Source organism: Xiphophorus hellerii, chromosome 4 (assembly GCF_003331165.1).
Source record: "Xiphophorus hellerii strain 12219 chromosome 4, Xiphophorus_hellerii-4.1, whole genome shotgun sequence".
In the NCBI taxonomy this organism is placed as follows: domain Eukaryota; kingdom Metazoa; phylum Chordata; class Actinopteri; order Cyprinodontiformes; family Poeciliidae; genus Xiphophorus; species Xiphophorus hellerii.
This window is the reverse complement of record NC_045675.1, coordinates 5143600-5161175: the sequence shown is the minus strand read 5'-3', so window position 1 is coordinate 5161175 and position 17576 is coordinate 5143600. Positions and strand designations below refer to the sequence as shown.

Sequence of the window (17576 nt, the reverse complement as noted above, 5' to 3'; positions counted from 1 at the left end):
TTTTTATATTTGAATTATTAAAAAATCACACTCCAAATGATTAACTGCTTAAAGAACAAACACCAGAAAGATTTTCCAGTAGACCCCTATTCCCCAAACTGCTCATATAGAAATGTTTTATAATCTGTTTGTTTTTTATCCACACTTTAATGGGTCAAGTATACTAGACTCAAAAGATCATTAAGGTTTTAAAAGGCTTTTCAAAAGGATTTTTACACAGAAGGAGATTTATTTATAATTGTAACCTCCTCAATGTGGATCTGTTCTTAAACAGGAGTCAGCGATGTGTAAAGCACTTTGATCACCTAATGGGTGAAATGTCCCATAAATCCTCACCATTACAATAATAAGTTACAGTAATCACAATGATTAATCTAGATTTGTGTACGGTTATTATAAAGTTCTGGCATTTTACTTGAATTGCAAAACCCTGATAAAGTATTTTTCTCCTTGGATTTTTTTCTCATATTCTCTTTTTGTCACACTCCCATATGTAAGCTCATCAGTACAATTTTAATAACTTGACTCGGCTTAAAAAAATGTTTTCAAATCACTGAGTAATAAAGATAATTTTTAATAAATAAAATTTGAATTTTATTCTTTTTACTCTTTTATTTCATGCAAGGTATCTTTTATAGAATTTGTTTGATGATTTGATGAATTTAAGTGTGACCAAAAACTAAAACTGAAGAAATCTATAAGGAAGCAAATCAGATCTATTTGATTTTATTTCTTGGCCTTTAAGTACATCCTCTTTCACCTGATGTTTATGATTTAGTTGGCATTTTAATTTTCTTTGCCCATGCTCGGAAGGTAATACAGCAGGTTTACAGCACACACTTTTTCTCTCTCATACACGTAAACTGAATCACATGTGCAGGTGTCTCATGGGGCTACCTTGCTGTGCTTCACTGTCCTCTGGATATTCGCAAACGGAATATATGTGCTTTCGGGTTTGGAATAGGGCCAGGCCCATCTCCTCAATTTTGGGTCATAAACAAGGCCTCTGCCCAAGGACTGCAGGGTATTTTAAAACAGGGCTCAGCTTGATTGGACACACTTCTGTTGCTCCCACCCGACTACTAGCAAGCCAGCTGATCAGAGAGGCAGAACAAAGCTGTTCTCTTACAAGCCAGTCTGCACTCAACCCCTTGTACAGAAAACGGGATGCAATTGTACAGAAAGAAATGGGAAAAAAACATAGGCTGTCTTGTAGATGGTGAAGAAAATGCTGTAACATTTACAGTGAGAAATTCCTGTACACAAAATTTCTCTAGGACAAATTCAGCATCGGTTGCTCATCTCAGCAGGGAGATCAACGCTGGGATTAAGTATGGGGAGAAACAAAATCCGGAACCATCCAGAGGGCCTTGACAAGGTTGAGGAATTTAAAGTGAAAGTGAGGTTTATGACAGCCTATGCATTCTGCATACAGCCTTACTCGTACTGGTGTTTTCAGCGTCTAATTTGTCCATGAATATTACAACGTGCACCATTTGGCTCATGAATATGAAATAGACGGAACCACAGGCTCTCCTGATAATCAACAGTCGACACACACAGTCCATCGTCAGCTCCATAGCTCTGCAGCACCTTTTTCTCTGGTGCATTTAGCCAATCACTGCCGATCACAGCCATAGCTGTGTGTCAGTGTTGGGGCAAACTGCTTTGAACGCCGTGTCAATGCAGTCTTTTGTTGCCAAGGATACTTTAAAGGTTTGAAAGCACGCTCCTTTTTTCCCATGTTTCACTTTTCTGTCTGTTATTCATACATAGATGATATTTATTTACAGTGTCATAGCCTTGATCCCTTAAGAACAGCTATTTACTATCACAGAACAGAAAAAAAGTGATTGTTATGTTTTATTTACTCCTGGTGGATAAACAGCAAAGCTTACTGTAGAACCACTCTGAAACACGATGCAGAGTTAAACAGCTAATGCACCACCAATCTCTACCCATCCATTTACCCCGCCTTAAGCAGCATGGCTGTGATCCAACATGGCCATATGCCCCTTAGCTGAGCCACTCTGTGCTATAATAAATGACTCATGATACATAGTCGACATATCATCACTGTCCAAGAATGACAAACCACTACTGGATGATACTGGTAGGCAAACTAATGGGTATGGGTGAGGCTTTTTATCTGGCTCACAATGGCATAATTCTGCTAAATAAACTGTACTTTTTTTCTGTCTGTGATGAATTTTTGTCATTGTCTGTCATTTTATTTGACTAAGGCACCTTATTTCAAATGTTTGCAGAGTTCCCTACACAGCTTTCTTTTAACTATGGATTTGTTGTTGCTCCTCTAGAATTAAAATAGGCTTCGCACTATCAACAGACAATTAAAATTTTATATTCGGACATACCGATTGCATATATATCTCATGACAGATTCCTTGATTTTCCACAATCCCAATGTATACTAGCAAGTTTGATGAGCTAGTTTGGCATGTAGCCCCATTTCTTATCCATCAGGGCAGCCACAGCACACCTGTCAGGTGCCCCGCCCTGTGCAAACATGCAAAACTGTTTTATGTGAAAACTATTTTGTGCCAAGCAGCTTACTGTGTCACATTGAGTGTACAGAACTATAAAAACTGACCTTTGACATGTCTGGGAGAAATTCACGATAAATCTGTCTCAACCATATGCAGACCTCCGCAGAGTGACATACACCTGAGTATGTGGAGGGCCTTAATGTTATACTTGCCAAGGATGTTAGTCTGAGGAAAAGCGTGTATTGATAGGAAGGTAGTTTTGAAATACTTTTCCATTTTCAGACAAAGCTTATTAGCCTAACCCTGCTATACACTTTCTGGTGACTGTATGCTGCTGTGTTACTTTGTCTTCATTATAACGTTTGTTCACTAATATCCCACAACAAATCTCTGAGGCGTTCACAGAATGACTATGGTTATGCTGAGAGGAAAATACATATATGTTGATGCTTTACTAATTAGGCAACTTGAAAACAATTTAACAAAGGGTATCAGTGCAAAGACAATAATCTGGTTTTATAAAGTATTTTCTTTCTTCTTCACATTTATATTGAACTTTGTTTTGGTTTGTTATGTAAAATCCAATTGTGTCTCTTGTTCAAATGTTTTTGAGAAACATTTGAACAAGCAGAGTAAACCAGAGTAAAGCTGTCTCTCAACAATGTTAAACTCAATACTGAAGACAGTGATGCATGCTCAACCAGTCATATGACAGGACCTGTTAAATGAAACTGCGGCACAACAAGCCGTGGGTAAAGTGGTCAAGCAGCACTGCTTTCTCGATCATTATTAATGGGCTCAGAATGTGTGATAAAGGCGACTCCCTAGTTTGTGTCAGGATTTCCTGCCTGGATAATTAAAGTCCAAGCTGCAGGTGCTAGTTAGATGAGCCAGCAAAATTTTACTTTGCCTGTGTACTACACAGAAGTGCTTTACACTCACTGAACACCAGTGTGTTACCTAATGATTGTTTTCATTACTAATTAACATGTTGAGTACTTTGCTAATTAATCTGGTGTCCTGTAGGCAGATGGTCATAAGTGTTTAAAATGCCATTTTTGGTAATAAAAACCTAACCAGGCAAGGTTTGCCCTTCTAACCTAAACCTTAATACTTAGCTTTTTTTCTAATTCCCTGATAAGAAATAGTAATTAAAACCTTAAAATCCATCTTTCCTTCAGGACCATATGCTAATCCAAGGTGGCTTATGTGTGAATGTGAAAGGGCTAAACAACCATCTGGAGGGGCCAAGGATTGACCCGCTACCCTTGCAGTTAGGGGTGAAATGCTCTACAAACCCTAGTCTTGTCAGTTTATGTGACTTACGGTTTTCTTCACAGTGGGGACAAAGTGCGAAGAAATGACAAGCAAAATGTGTTAACTTGACACCTAAAATATCTCTTTACAGCTGGCATGCATGCAGGGATTTCAAAGACCGTGATTTGGATAGAGAAGTAGTCACCATATTGCAAAAATTTCTGTTTGCTACTGCCTTGCGTTTATGGAAATAACTCAAATCTTTGCATCATGTTGACTGCAATAAAAAAAAATTATTTGTTTGAAAACATGTTACTGAGCAAATAAGTGGTGACCTTATAATGAACTGTCTTGAAATGTAATATAGCTATTTAAAAAACAGAATACTGAAGCAGCATTTTGCTTAGCAGCACAACGTACAAACATTTTCTTTCTAGGTTAAGTGGTAAAGCCTGTTTTGTTTCTGGACTATGAGTTGTCCTAACAGCATAGTTATGTAAGGCAACGGTCCATGAGTGATTTTTGAAGGCGTGAACATTGCATTCAAAGTTGTCATGTGGTAAATCCTACAAATATTCAGACAAAATGGTAGATAGGAATATAAAAATCAAAATCATACATCGTCAAAGGTTATGTTAGCATAAAAACCCTGCTCTCACCAATTTGAAAAGAGACTCAAAGCAACCTATCTAAGCAAAGTAAGATATAGCCCACTACTATACTAATGTGTAATATTGATTCAGATATTAGTGGTGTACAATACCTTTGATATCCTGTTTTTGTAGCTACAGAGTAAAGTCAAAATGTTGAATAGAAGGTGAACTGAAGTATTTTAAATAGAATCATTTGCAAAAAATATGACTCAGAGCATCTATATTCAATCATTTTGCAACAATCACACAGGAGGGAAAATATCATACAACTTTCATTAATCTAATAAACTCACTGAAACTTGACTGGTAATGTGATAATACTGAGGAATCAAGACAATGACAAAGAGAAGTTCCCTTTTCCCTTTAGTTATTTAGTAATTGAAGAGGACAATCTTTTATTTCAACCAGGGGGTTACACCAAATATCTGAGCATCACAATAGAGGAACTTGATGTTCTTGCAGTGTTTTATGAGTCCCTCAAATGTCACAAAACAGTATAGGTGAAAAATGTGTTAACACAAAAGGGTAAAGATGTAGCTGAGGAACAACACGCTAAAGAGACAAGCTTGTCATCCCTGCAATTTCCCATCTCGCTTTAGTCGTGTTTGTCTTGGCAACAGTTACCGGGCCTTTATCTTTGCCAATTAAGCCAATCTAGTGGACTGCAGTAACTTCACTCTGTGGTGTTTGCCAGAGCAGTAATGAACTAGATATTAATTTCATTCTTACACTGACTCAGTTAACTCCCACCATGAATCATGAATTCTTGTCTGTTCCTCATAAGTTGTAACATGAAAGTCCATGCGTGCATAACTCTAAGCGGTGTTAAGATATTCACAGACATCTAAGCCAAATGAACTGGCAGGAGATAAAATGTACATCAAAATGTGGGGAATTAGATAGATTTGTGAGGAGTTAGAAAGAGAGGAAAAGAAGGAGGAGGGGGAACTGAACATGAGAGAGATACAGGCTCATCATGCCAGTCATCACTTCAGTTATTATCCCTAATTCTCGAAGGGAATATCTCAGTAAGGCGGAGTAAATTCGATGCTGATAAGCAGACAATGAGATTTGCCTGTGCCATGAGGCAAAGCCCTTCCAAGGGCTTCCTTTCACCTACAGTGGAGTTCAACTTAATGCATCAAATAGCAGAAAACGCACATCGCTCTCATTAGTGTTGGCTGGATTCTGCTTTGTTGTTTCGTTTTGAAGCAGTATTTCCAGGTGCTGCACAAACTGTTGGTGGGATTTGACTCTCTCCTCTCTGCCCTCTGTGAGTCTCAGTCTAATTAGCACTTTAAACCCAACCACAAAATGTTATAGGCAGAACCATGACTTCTCACATTAGGACATCCCCCATGAAATTTCTAGTGTATAAAGCCCTGGGTTATGGGTAAAGCCAAAGAAGTGAAAAGTTCAGATTTTCGCACAACAAAGAAAATGATGATGGTGTTGAAGGTTTACAGTTTTACACACACTGCTTCAGCAAAACTAATGTCTGTTCAACAGTCTCTTAATTCAATAGTCAGCCAAAAAAAATTAAAAATCACTTCTACTGCTTGCTGGATTGGCACTGAGATGTGTACAAACACAATCTGCTGAGGATCAATCTGACTAACCTTGGTCATCCAAAAACCTGCTCTCCTAGTATAGCAAGGTTTGAGATTTTTTTATTAGCCTGAAAATAATTAATTAGTTTATAATAGGCAGAGGATGAAACAAAATCACAGTAGTACCACAAGAGCTGAATTACTTGCTTTGATTTTTGGCAGTGTCGATAAAGTCCTTCAATTTCACTTCAATTTTCAAAAAGAATGAAGGGAGGGGGAAAAAAACTGTAGAGGTCACAACGCTAGAGGCATTTGTAGTGTATAGAGTAGATTTGTTGTTTAACCAACACATTTCAGATTAAGTCTCATAAGGTCCCGGCAGGACTATAGATCAAAACATGCTTTACAATAGAAGCTATCTTATATGACTGTGACAGTTTCAGTATAGCTCCAGCAGCTTTCTCACCAGCTATAGAAAGTTTATCTTGCAATGTAATCTGGACTATTTCTTGAGTCTCCACAGACAGTCAGTACTGTCCTAGATTTTCAAAATTTTGGCAAAAACTTGAATGCAGAGAACATAATGATCTTGCAGATGGACTGAGAAAGAACTGCAATGGGAAATAGATTTATAGACATTTTTACTTCCATCTGGAGGTCTGGTATTTCAATTTCAAGCTGCTGTCCTCCTTTAGAAAGAAACCTTTCCAAAACTGAAGAAACATAAATAGAACAGTAAAATCATATATTGTTTTTTTTATCTTGTGAGTAATTTAATTATCACAATCTAGGTGATGCAAAATATCTCAATAGAATAGCTCATTTGTTTGATTAATTTCTCCTAGCTACTATTCAAATGCCTTTTCTGTCTTGATATACATAAAGCTGATTAAATACCAATTGAATAGCAAAGAGATCAAATTTCAACTGAGCTTTCCATCAATAAACCAACACATTCTCACTCCCAACTCGTCATATATTGACGAGTTAGGACAATTTCTGACCATGCTTCACATATTGACGCGAAGGGTACCCCCTTCGCGTCAATATGTGAAGTTGACGACTTGGGCAGAGTCCTTCAGCGTCACATGTTGACGATTTGGGGGGGTCACATGTTTTACGTGGATTTTTCACGCGAAGGGTTCTTGTAACTGCTGCCGAACCTTCAAAACCCAACGATTTGGTTAGGTTTAGGGCAAAAATTACGGTAAGGCATAGTGTAAAACACCTCGCGTCACATATTGACGCGAAAGGGGTACCCTGCGCGTCAACATGTGACGAGGACGGACCGTCCCATGCGTCAATATATGACGAGTTGGGAGTGAGAATGGGCTGAATAAACACTGTTGATAGTACAGCCCCAGGTTTCATGCAAGAGCAAGGATGGACATGTGGAAAAGCATCATATGATGAGTATGGCGAATGCTTGATTTTGTTGGTCTATGTCTCTTCCTGAGAAACATTACTAGAATACATGATATTATAAATTTGATAAAATACCATGAAAGTTTTGAACTTCACAGATTATTTCACTAAAAACAGTTTGTCATTGAGGGTTTTTTTTAACAGCACAATAATTCAAATCAAAATGCCAAATCAGAAATGGCTCAACACACACAAAACTGATCTTCCTCCACGACCTTCCAATTCTCCAGGCCTTATTCCCACAGAAAACCTTTGGGATGAGCTGGAGAGGAAAGAGCAACACAGAAGACCAAGGACACTGGACAATACAGGGATTGCTCTCTGTGTTTACTACAACGTGAAATGCAGCAGAAGAAATATTGTTCAATTGGCAAACATAATTGGCAGCATGGATAAAGTACTATGAAAAATTAGTTGCCATATCAAAGACTTTAGTTTATTTTCTCACACTTTCATGAATTATTCTTAAGTTGCAATTAAGAATAATTTATTGAGCAAATTACCAGAAAGAAAAAAAAAAGAAGGGAAATCTTACCAGGACTGACCAGTACACAGAAACGCTCCAAGATTGTTCTGACTCATCAAAAAAGTACAAAAATAACCCAGATCCACATCCAAAACCCTGCAAGCCTTACTTGTCTCAGTTAGGGATAGGATTCATGATTCAACAATACTAGAGTGATTGGGCAAAACGGCTGCCGTGAGACAGTTCCAAGGCCAAACCTCTGCTGTCCTTAAAGATCACGAAGGTCTGTCTCACATTTATCAAACTCGTGAAACAATCGTCTTAGTGATTGCCTACAGTCTGTGATGAGACAAAAAATAAAACGTTTTGGAAGGAGGGCCTCCTCTGACATGTAGCATGAAACTAACAATATTTCAGAAAAAGAACATCAAACAGTTGTTTAGTAGCAGTATTGTGATGGTAAAGAGATCTTTTAATGGCCTGTATCCTTGATGACTTGTCATATTCACTGCATCACTTATTCTGCTCTTCATCAGAAAATCCTGAATAAGAATGTTTAGTCATCAATTTGCGAGACTAAGCTCAAGAGCGTCTGCATTATGCAGGCCAATGAAACAGGAAACACAAGTTCACTTTTCCATCGCTCAGAGAAAGCAAAATAAAGTTTTTGAAATGGCCTAAGCTAAGTCCACACTTTTATCTGTCTGGGCTGCTGTGACATGACCTTAAACAGGTCATTCATTCCCATATTTCTCCAATGGGGCTGAATTAAAACAATTCTGCGAGGAAAAGTGGGCCAACATTCCTCCCCGGTGGTGTAAAAGACTAATTGCCAGTAACAGCAAATGACTGATGGGAGGAGGTAGAGTACATATCGGGTTCAGGAGAGAACTAACTTCTAACTAGGCAATGCTTGGTTTGGATATATTTCTTTCATAGACAATTAATTCATAATTTGAAAATACCTTTTTGTGCTAAATAGGTTATCTTTGTCTGATATTAAAATTTGCTGTACAAATTGAAACCTGTAAGCATGTCACTATAACTACAACAGAAAATGTGATTAAAAATGGCGATAGCATGGGATTATGCTACTACAATAAAAGATAAAAACCCCCCCAAAAACTCTAATTTTTTGTCAAGATTTGTCAAATCAGGCCAATTAATTCTATCTAACATGTTCTTTGATTTGTTGCTCCTTTGTAAAGCCTCCAGGTGAGAAAAAAACAAAAGGAGTGATTGCAGTGGGGTGGCACAGTTTAGCAAAAATAATAATGATTCCACTCATGGCTTTGACTGGCTAATTGTGTTTATGTGGCACAGCCTAACCATTTTTTTATTTATTTATTTTTAGATAATAACATTGAGGAAATAAATTGATTGTTTCTGACACTTACAAAAAAATATTTATTTACAGCTAAATATTGTTTGACTGTAACTTGTAAGTAACTCAACTATTGTGAATTTAAAAACTGCATGTAAATACAAATGTTGCATTGCTGCATAATTATAATCAAATGTTATCTAAGAACTCATTTTTACTTGTAAATAGAATACAACATGCTGACTGCTGAAAGATGAAGTGTGACATTTCTTTGACTCTGAACTTAATTAATCGGCATCTCCTGCTATCAGCTTGGGATCAGAGCGCTCAGGTCTCTCCACATCCCGAAGAGTAACTCACGAAAAACTGCTTTATGTGTTTCTTTCATTGTTGCTTTAATATGTCCTGATTTTATTTAAGTTGTTACACTTATAAAAGTTTGAAACCCATATAAATAAATAAATACGAGGGTTATGGCAAAAAAGAAAGCATAATTGCCCTTGGGCTATTGTTTACTGTGATTATGCATTCTTCAGAGCAGGGGGCAGAACTCAGCTGTGCCACACATCACAACACTGCCATATCTAGTATATAATCACAGAAAATAATGTTGACTTGTGCATTATTGCAAACTGTATATGTGTGTAGGTTGTTGGGAATCTGTAGAGAAATCTATAAAAGGTCATTATGGCATTTGCAGAAAGTGGCTGGTTGCTGAAGAGGCAGAAACATGGTGCCTGTCGACTGAAAATACTCTTTCTATCAGAGCGTCTCGCTAGAGTTGATTGCTGGCTTCTGCTGCAGGCCACTGCAGACACATGGTACACAACACAGATGGTGAAGTAAGGCACCAACAGTCGCAGTCAAAACAATTATGACATTTGTGCCATGAGTTATATATGTTTTTCAGGCATCACTGCAGCGGCTCCACACAAGTCACATTTAATTGTAATGAAATACCACATACAGTAAGTGAATATCATCTCTTCATCCATCACCACACTCATATTTGTTGATTTGGAAAAGCAAAATTGTGAATGACACAGAGCAGGATTCAGAGAATAATCCCCTTTCTGGTGCACAAAGGCATAACTTAAGCTGCTACAGTGAACACTAAGTCTCTCTCCAGCCTGGCATGCCTTGGACTCTTTCACACCCGAGTGGTCCAACTGAGATCACCCTGTCTCTTGACTCGACACAAACACATGTTTTCTAGAGGTACTACTGGAAAGATAGCAGGAGCAATCTATCAAAATGGAGCTGGCTGGAAGTCAGTCCAATCTCAAGGTTTTCTCCGCTCACTTCTTTATGTCACGAGGACGCACACTTCAAATATATATATAAACGCAAGTCATTTTTCCATGTTTTATACGTTTTTAAAAAGCCTTTTTTGAGCTGAGCTGTTTTTCACTTTATTCAGACAGAACACGCGACACAAATTACACAAATTAGCCCCACTCTCATCCTGGGTCCTCAATCCCGCTGAGATATTCAGAATCATGAGCCAACAGTGTGAATTGATGAAACAACAAAACAGGTCCTACATATTTTGAAGCATATTCCTCAAAAACTCTGACTGCCACCATCAGTCACCAGCTGGGAAAGTGTAATGCGGAGCACCGTGGAAATGAATCAGCATTTCTTTGGTGTTGACAGGCTAAAACCAAAAGCTTTCAAAATCAGGCATTAATCCACAGTCAGGGTCTGCACAGCACACCGTTCAGCAAAAAAAAAAATAAATTAAAAAAGCCAGAGTGCATGCAAAACTACAATCAGAGATAATTATGACCAAGGTCAGTTGTGTTAAAATGAAAATTTTGTTATTGTCATAATTATTATAAGATATTTAGTATGCAGAAGTACTGAAACTCACTTTCTGATAAACTTGCGTAAAAATACCACAGTTTCAAAGTATTGCAGTAACTTAAAGGGGTTGTATGTATTTTCAAGACACAGATTGCCCCTTTTAAGGCACAATTAAGTAACTATGTTAAGTACAGTTGTTATAAAGATGCCGTATATTATCAAACATAACCAAAAAGAAATTCGACAACTTGAAATTGGCCTCTGTCTCTTTAAGAAGCTCATGCTCTTCCCAACATTCTGCCTTCAGTACAACCTGGTTTCCCATTGTGCCATTTACTAGTTGGAAGCAACCTGAGGGTATGCTTTGATGAGGAAATAACATTATAACATGATATACAACTTAAAAAGATGATTTTTACATAATGCCACCCTCTTTAAAAAAAGTTATGTGATCTAATTTTCTTTTAAAACAAGAAGATATTGATTACAGATTATTACAACAACAATAATGCTATTAATATTATTTTTGAATGCTTATTGTTCAGCATGTTACACCTTTTCATAGCTTGGTCAGAAACATGTGGGTGTGTGGCAGTTATACTACATTTCTTTCAACAAAAAAAACTCAATTTGTCACTTTTTCTGACATTTCACTAAAAAAAAAATTTAAACCATGAGTACAGTACAATACTGTTTCAGTCCTGAAACACCTTCCAAAATCTTAGTACATATAGATCGTCCAGGCCTGTTATGCATTTTTAGGCAGTGGCTGGTAGGAATTTCTTAAAGATGTTAAACTTTACTAACAATAACACAGTTTCATACATTTTTAAACAAAAACGTTTTACTATATCATTTGTTTATTTTAAAAGAACAATCACTTGTACCTCTCACTGCCATTAACGAATCACATAAATATTGATTATTACAAAACCTGGACAGACTGATAGATTTATCCTTCTTCTAAATGCAGGGGAAGTGAAGATCTAACTTTCTGTCAGCTAACCAGCTGCAGGTGGGGAAGGGGCGGGCCTGCACCAGTGATTATCTGTGCCCTCCTTTCCAAATTCATATTGAAGTTGACTTGATAAATCACCAGTATCATTTTTCATTCCTTGTCCTTTTATAGACCAATGATTAGCATAAAATTATTCATTGACACATACCAAAACCATCACTACCAGGCACGGAGCAAGTACAATCATCAGACTTTCTTCTTCTTTTTTTTTTTTTTTGAAAATGTCAAACTAAAATTAGACTGAGACTTGGCTGCACCACATGCAATCTGTCTTTAACTTAATGTCATTGACCCTATAACATGAGGATCTTGGGCGGATTTAGCAAAGAATTCTTATTTGCATGAGTCTTTATTCAACATCTGAACAAAGAAAATTGCACATGTGAGCAACCAGCCCTAAATATTACTTGATGATTAACATCCCAGCAGGCTTAGCGTTGAGTGTGAAAACCCTGGGCAGACCCAGTTGCTCATTATTTAGACTCCTGTGGCTCTGTTTAAAAAAGAAGCAATATCAAAAGAGGGCTGATTGTTAAAATACACTTAGTTGAAGACTCTAACACATATAATGGTGTTGAGTGATGACAACATAAATAACAAGGTTTCATGTTGTTTTCCAAAAAGCAAGAAAAAATAGATTAGACAAATGTGTCACACTATGTGTCACAGGAGTAAAGATAGAGCATATCACAAGAAATTTATGGAGGAATGTTATTGCAGAAATCATAAATTACCCTTTTTGCCTGAGTAGTAATGCAAGAACTAAAACCATGTTCAGACACAGAAAAAAACCTTGGATAGATGAGTCACCGTTCACCCTGTTCTCTACCAGTGGTTGACTACATGTGTGTCACGCATGAAGAGAAATTCATTCACCCAAGTGCTCATTTCCCACAGTGAGGGCTTCTGTCGGGGCTGCTGTAGTGAGCAGCCCTAGTGTGGTTTGTCTCCATTCAGTTGCTTGGCAGGCAGGTAAATGCCAAACCTCCACAGCGTTTGTCAGGGTGATCACATTCCTTGTGTTCTGCTGTTTCTCTCCTGATGACTGAACAATTTAACAAGGTGATAAACTCGCAAACTCAAAGGCCGTGACAAGAACCGCCGTTGCTGCTGCATAAGCTCAGAACTCATGTTTTCCACACTTAATGGCTGAAAATTCTCAACCAAGCAGAACACAACGCTTATTTCAGAAACTCGGCTGGCACACAACCCTTCAGCGAACTTCATTTTTTCCCCCCAAGAACATTTAGGAGCTCAGTGTGGCTCCTCAGGTGGCCAATTGTCCTACTGAGAGACTAACAGGTGTGTGGTCCTGGTGTTAGCACTTCTAATTCATCTAACTGAAAATCCGTCAGTAGACTGTTAAAAAGAAAACATCACTGAACAAATCCTATAGCCTATTTGTACGAATAGGGTACGAAATAAATTGTGACACATGTAATAACAAGATATGAAGCATCTTCAGGCCCCAAATGGCAAACAATTTGTGTTTTCTGTCATTCTAAATTATAAATGTTCACATGGGTAATAATCTAAATCCCTGGCAGACTCATTTGCCTAAATACACAAAAAACTCACCTCACAATTCAGTTCTCAAAGAGGCAATTAAACCAGCTTTAAATGGAGATACTGCAGATTGTGTCAGCTGTGCTCATACATGCATGCAAATATCGTGGTAACCAGCCCTCCTCACTCAGAGCGTGTCCTTCATTTTACAGGCTGGCCGTAAAATCGCCAGATGTGAATATGGTAGGGCACACTTGAGGATCAGTCGGTTACGGTTTAAGTGGAAAGCTTTTGGCTGCAGCAGCAATTTCAGTTGCAATGTCAGAGCTCTAAATGCAGGACTCTCTTCAAGCCACTTCAAGCAGAGCATTTTCAGCACCACACACTGATGGACAGCTCCCACATAGATTCTTTTTTCTTTTCTTTAAGGCAGCATTGCCAAAGCAACAATTCTAGGACTTGACATTTTACATTTCAAAAAGCAACCCGTACTTGTGGGTAACCTTCTCAAGCTGTGGTAGGGAGGGGTGGGCGTTTGGAGGGGGTAGCTTTCTTCTTTTTTTTTTTTTTTTTGCTTGAGGTGCATTACCCATGGGTGGCTGGACTAAGGTTTTTGTTTTCGCTACACGGTCAGGACGCAGAAGGACAAAACAAGATAAGACACAATGAAATTTGGGATGATGCGGGAGAAGATTTTTTTTTGTTGTTGTTGTTTGTTTAAAACATGATTCTCTGCTCTTCAAACTCACAGCGCCCTTCACATGGACCAGCCAGTTCACCTGGCCAATCCGGCGCCCCTTTTGCTGCAAACGTGTATGCTGAGAATACCTGAACTGAATTTGAATTACCATATGACGTAGGCCTTTTTCTATCAGTAATGTCCTACAGGCAACAGGGACTAATACAGACTCACGGTCTCTATAAAGCGCTCAAAGAGAGAATTTGTTGCACCAGTTACCTCTCAAATCTCCTTTTCTTTATCGTTACATGTCTATATGTCAGTCACAGCCATTGAAGCACAAAACAAAGCTCAATGTTGAGAGAGAATGCGACAGATTTTTGAACATTTCTACACAGACAGAATTAAGACGCAAAAAGTATATTTCTTGGCATGTAAATGGACAAGCTAAGCGCCAATCGGGAGCTTAAGTGGCGATGGTAGATAGTTCCGAACAACCGAAAAAGGGGATAAACGGAGCAAATCTGAATGAAATACTTACGCATTTTTTCGAATAAAAGAACTCGAGGGCGAGAGCAGAGCAGGAAAATTCATCAGGGCCCCCGTCCACGTTTTCAAGATTTGCAGTACCACCGAGACACAAATCTCCATGTGAAAAGGGGGGCTGGAGGCTGCTGCAGTCCGCGTCTCTCTCGATCACAAGTCAAGATGCTCGCCTGCGAAAAACGCCAAACACTCTGAGAGTTGCGTTCATCTGCGGTGCGGTCACCATTCTAAACCCACAGAGGAGAAGCAGTAGCCTCCCGGACTTGAAGGTATTCCTCTGGACCGAGGAGGAGGAAAATCCTGCAGAGTTTTTTTTGTTGTTGTTTTTTTGTTGTTTTTTTTTTTTTAAAGGGGGGAGTGAAGTCCGTATACAGGCCGCTTCTCACCCTAAAAAAGCCTCCCAGGCGAATCCACAAAATAAAATTTTGCCAAAAGAAAAACAGACACACAAAAAATAAAGTGAAAAGAAAAACCTGTCAGTCAATGGCTTTCCCAAGTCAGACGTTCATTACTGCATGACAGTCAACGTTTACCTATTTAAAGCCTTGTGAATAAGGTCAGCGCAGCGAGAGATGAAAAAAAAAAGCCTCCAACACAGAAAAACCTTAGAATGCCTATTGGATAAAATTGAGGATAGCCGTCCCACTGCAACCATCAGACGCTCCGCATCAGGACAAATGGCTTGCCATAGGCTGCTCTGAAATTCGCAGAGCATATGGCACACAGCGTTTCTGTCAAGTAAAATGGGGAAGATTGTACGGGGTGAGATTTTTCAATCCCCCCCTGTCAAAGCCGTTCGGTTTATTGATCACATTGGTGATAATTCCGCTTGTCAGGCAGCGTGGGTCCAGTCCGCGCTGTTTAGGCTGCAACGTCCGTGTGTTGCAAATAAAGCGGCTTTTTGCCAGCGGCTCCTAATGGTCCCCCAGCTCGCTGCCGTCCATGACTTGAATAGCGAGCGCGCTCAAATCGTCTCCGGGCGCAGATCTGCCGTGCGCGCTTGTGACTCACTAGCGTGTGTGTCTGTTGCGCATGTGTTGGCGTGCACGCTGGTCCCCTTATTGCCCAGGGACCACTTTAACTTTGACCACTTTGGCTTCCCGTCTCGCTGCCCATTTAAATCACACAGCAGTCATTAATTATCGGGGATCAATAGCGTTAATGTATAAAGCACGGATCTGATGGGGTTGGAAATGCGCCTGTGTGTACCTGGAGTGCGCGTGCGCGTGCGATTCAGTTGTCGATGAGGTATGGTTGCCACCTACAGGCGTTATTCTCTATTCAGTCATCTAAAACGGACTATCTCCACAGTCACCGTCCTCAAATAAATTCCCACTCAACATGTAGGGGTATTGTCAGTCCTCCGCGTTAAGCACTGACAGATGCTTGTGCCCACCAAAATCAGAAATATCTATCATTTTATATCTTTAGTTTCAGGCTATGAGACCATTACATAACCTCCGCTGCCGTTTTTCATTAAACATGGTTGCTTTTAATTACAAATATCTCATGCAACACATTTGGGCTGAAATCTGCTTTGAGACAGAGGAGAAAAAAACACATAACAAAGGGAGAAAACTCACCCACTGCAAAGAGCACCCAGGCACACATGTTGGCGTTGCCCTGAAGGTGAGCTTAAGTGAATTGAAGATAGAGAGAAGTGAGTGAGGTTTCATTTGAACTGAGAACAGCCTGTCTCATTAGCAGACATAATGAAGCAAAAATCAGTCATGTGTTAGAACACCTCCTGGACTGTGAGGCCAATAAGGCCCATAATTCAACTGGGAAAAAGAGAAAGATTAATTTTTACCTGTCATAATGTTTCTGATCACCTAAGAATTTAAAAGACAGATGAGTGGGAGTTTTTGCACATCTTCGCCATACAAGGGAGTTAGCCTTCCATTTTTAAAAGAATTAATATGGAAAAATATATCTAATGGTCAGATGTCCTTACACTCTTTTCAGTTGTTCCACACTGTTGAAATGCAAAACTGATCCCCTGTCTATCCATACTCAGTGGCTTCCAGACATGATGCCTGTCATGAAAAGATTAATTAGTCATTTTTAATTAAAACTACAAGTCTGATTAGATCTGTGATCCTTGGACTCCATGATGCACCTGCTGCATTGTTATTTAATCTGCTTGGTATGGGGTTTGGTCGTTTGGCATTCTTATGCAAAACATAACCAGCTTGCCAACAACTGGCATCAGTTAGAAGATATATTCTAACTCACTTATTACTAATTGTAAAACTGTATCAGACAGCAGATTCAATAACTATAGATTTGTTATGAAACATTTTATCTGCTGCCCCCATCTGTGTTGTTTTCTTTGTTTCAGATTCCTCATCTATGATGAGAGAAGTGGGATCATGTTTTAAAAGTGTTTTGTTATAAAAATGCATTCATTAAAAACAGTTTGAGCCAAAAGATATTATAAACTGGAAACAGTGTCAAAACAAGTAGAGTAACAGGTATTGCTAAAATAACAATCAAGGACCGTCAGACATGAACACCATCCTCTTGGTGATCACGCTGGTGGCTGAAGAAAACATTAAGGAATATCAGACAGAATTTTATCTCTGAAATCAAATTTTGCAACATTCAATTGAAATCAGTTTATTTGTATAGAGCCAAATTACTACAAATAATATCTCAAAGCATTTCGGAAACAGGTTCTTTTCTCATACATGTTTGTAGAGTTCAGTGAAAATTTTGCCCCATATACAGATCTTCTCTGTTTTAGCTCTTTTTCCACACTAAAATGTTTCCAATCATCAAACAAGTGATGATGTCAGAAATAGATCATCCAGGTAAATACAAAAAGTAGTTTTCAAAT

At 38.7% G+C, this 17576-nt stretch overlaps 1 protein-coding gene across 1 annotated transcript in view; it reads right to left on the bottom strand.

The window, feature by feature from the left end:
• Positions 1-15744, bottom strand: part of LOC116718293 (leucine-rich repeat-containing protein 4C-like) — a 49015-nt gene extending 33271 nt beyond the window's left edge. Inside the window, exon 1 of the mRNA XM_032560106.1 lies at positions 14733-15744. The gene's annotated coding sequence lies outside the window, so the exon portion shown is untranslated. The remainder of the gene's footprint in view (positions 1-14732) is intronic.
• Positions 15745-17576: the final 1832 nt, after the last annotated feature.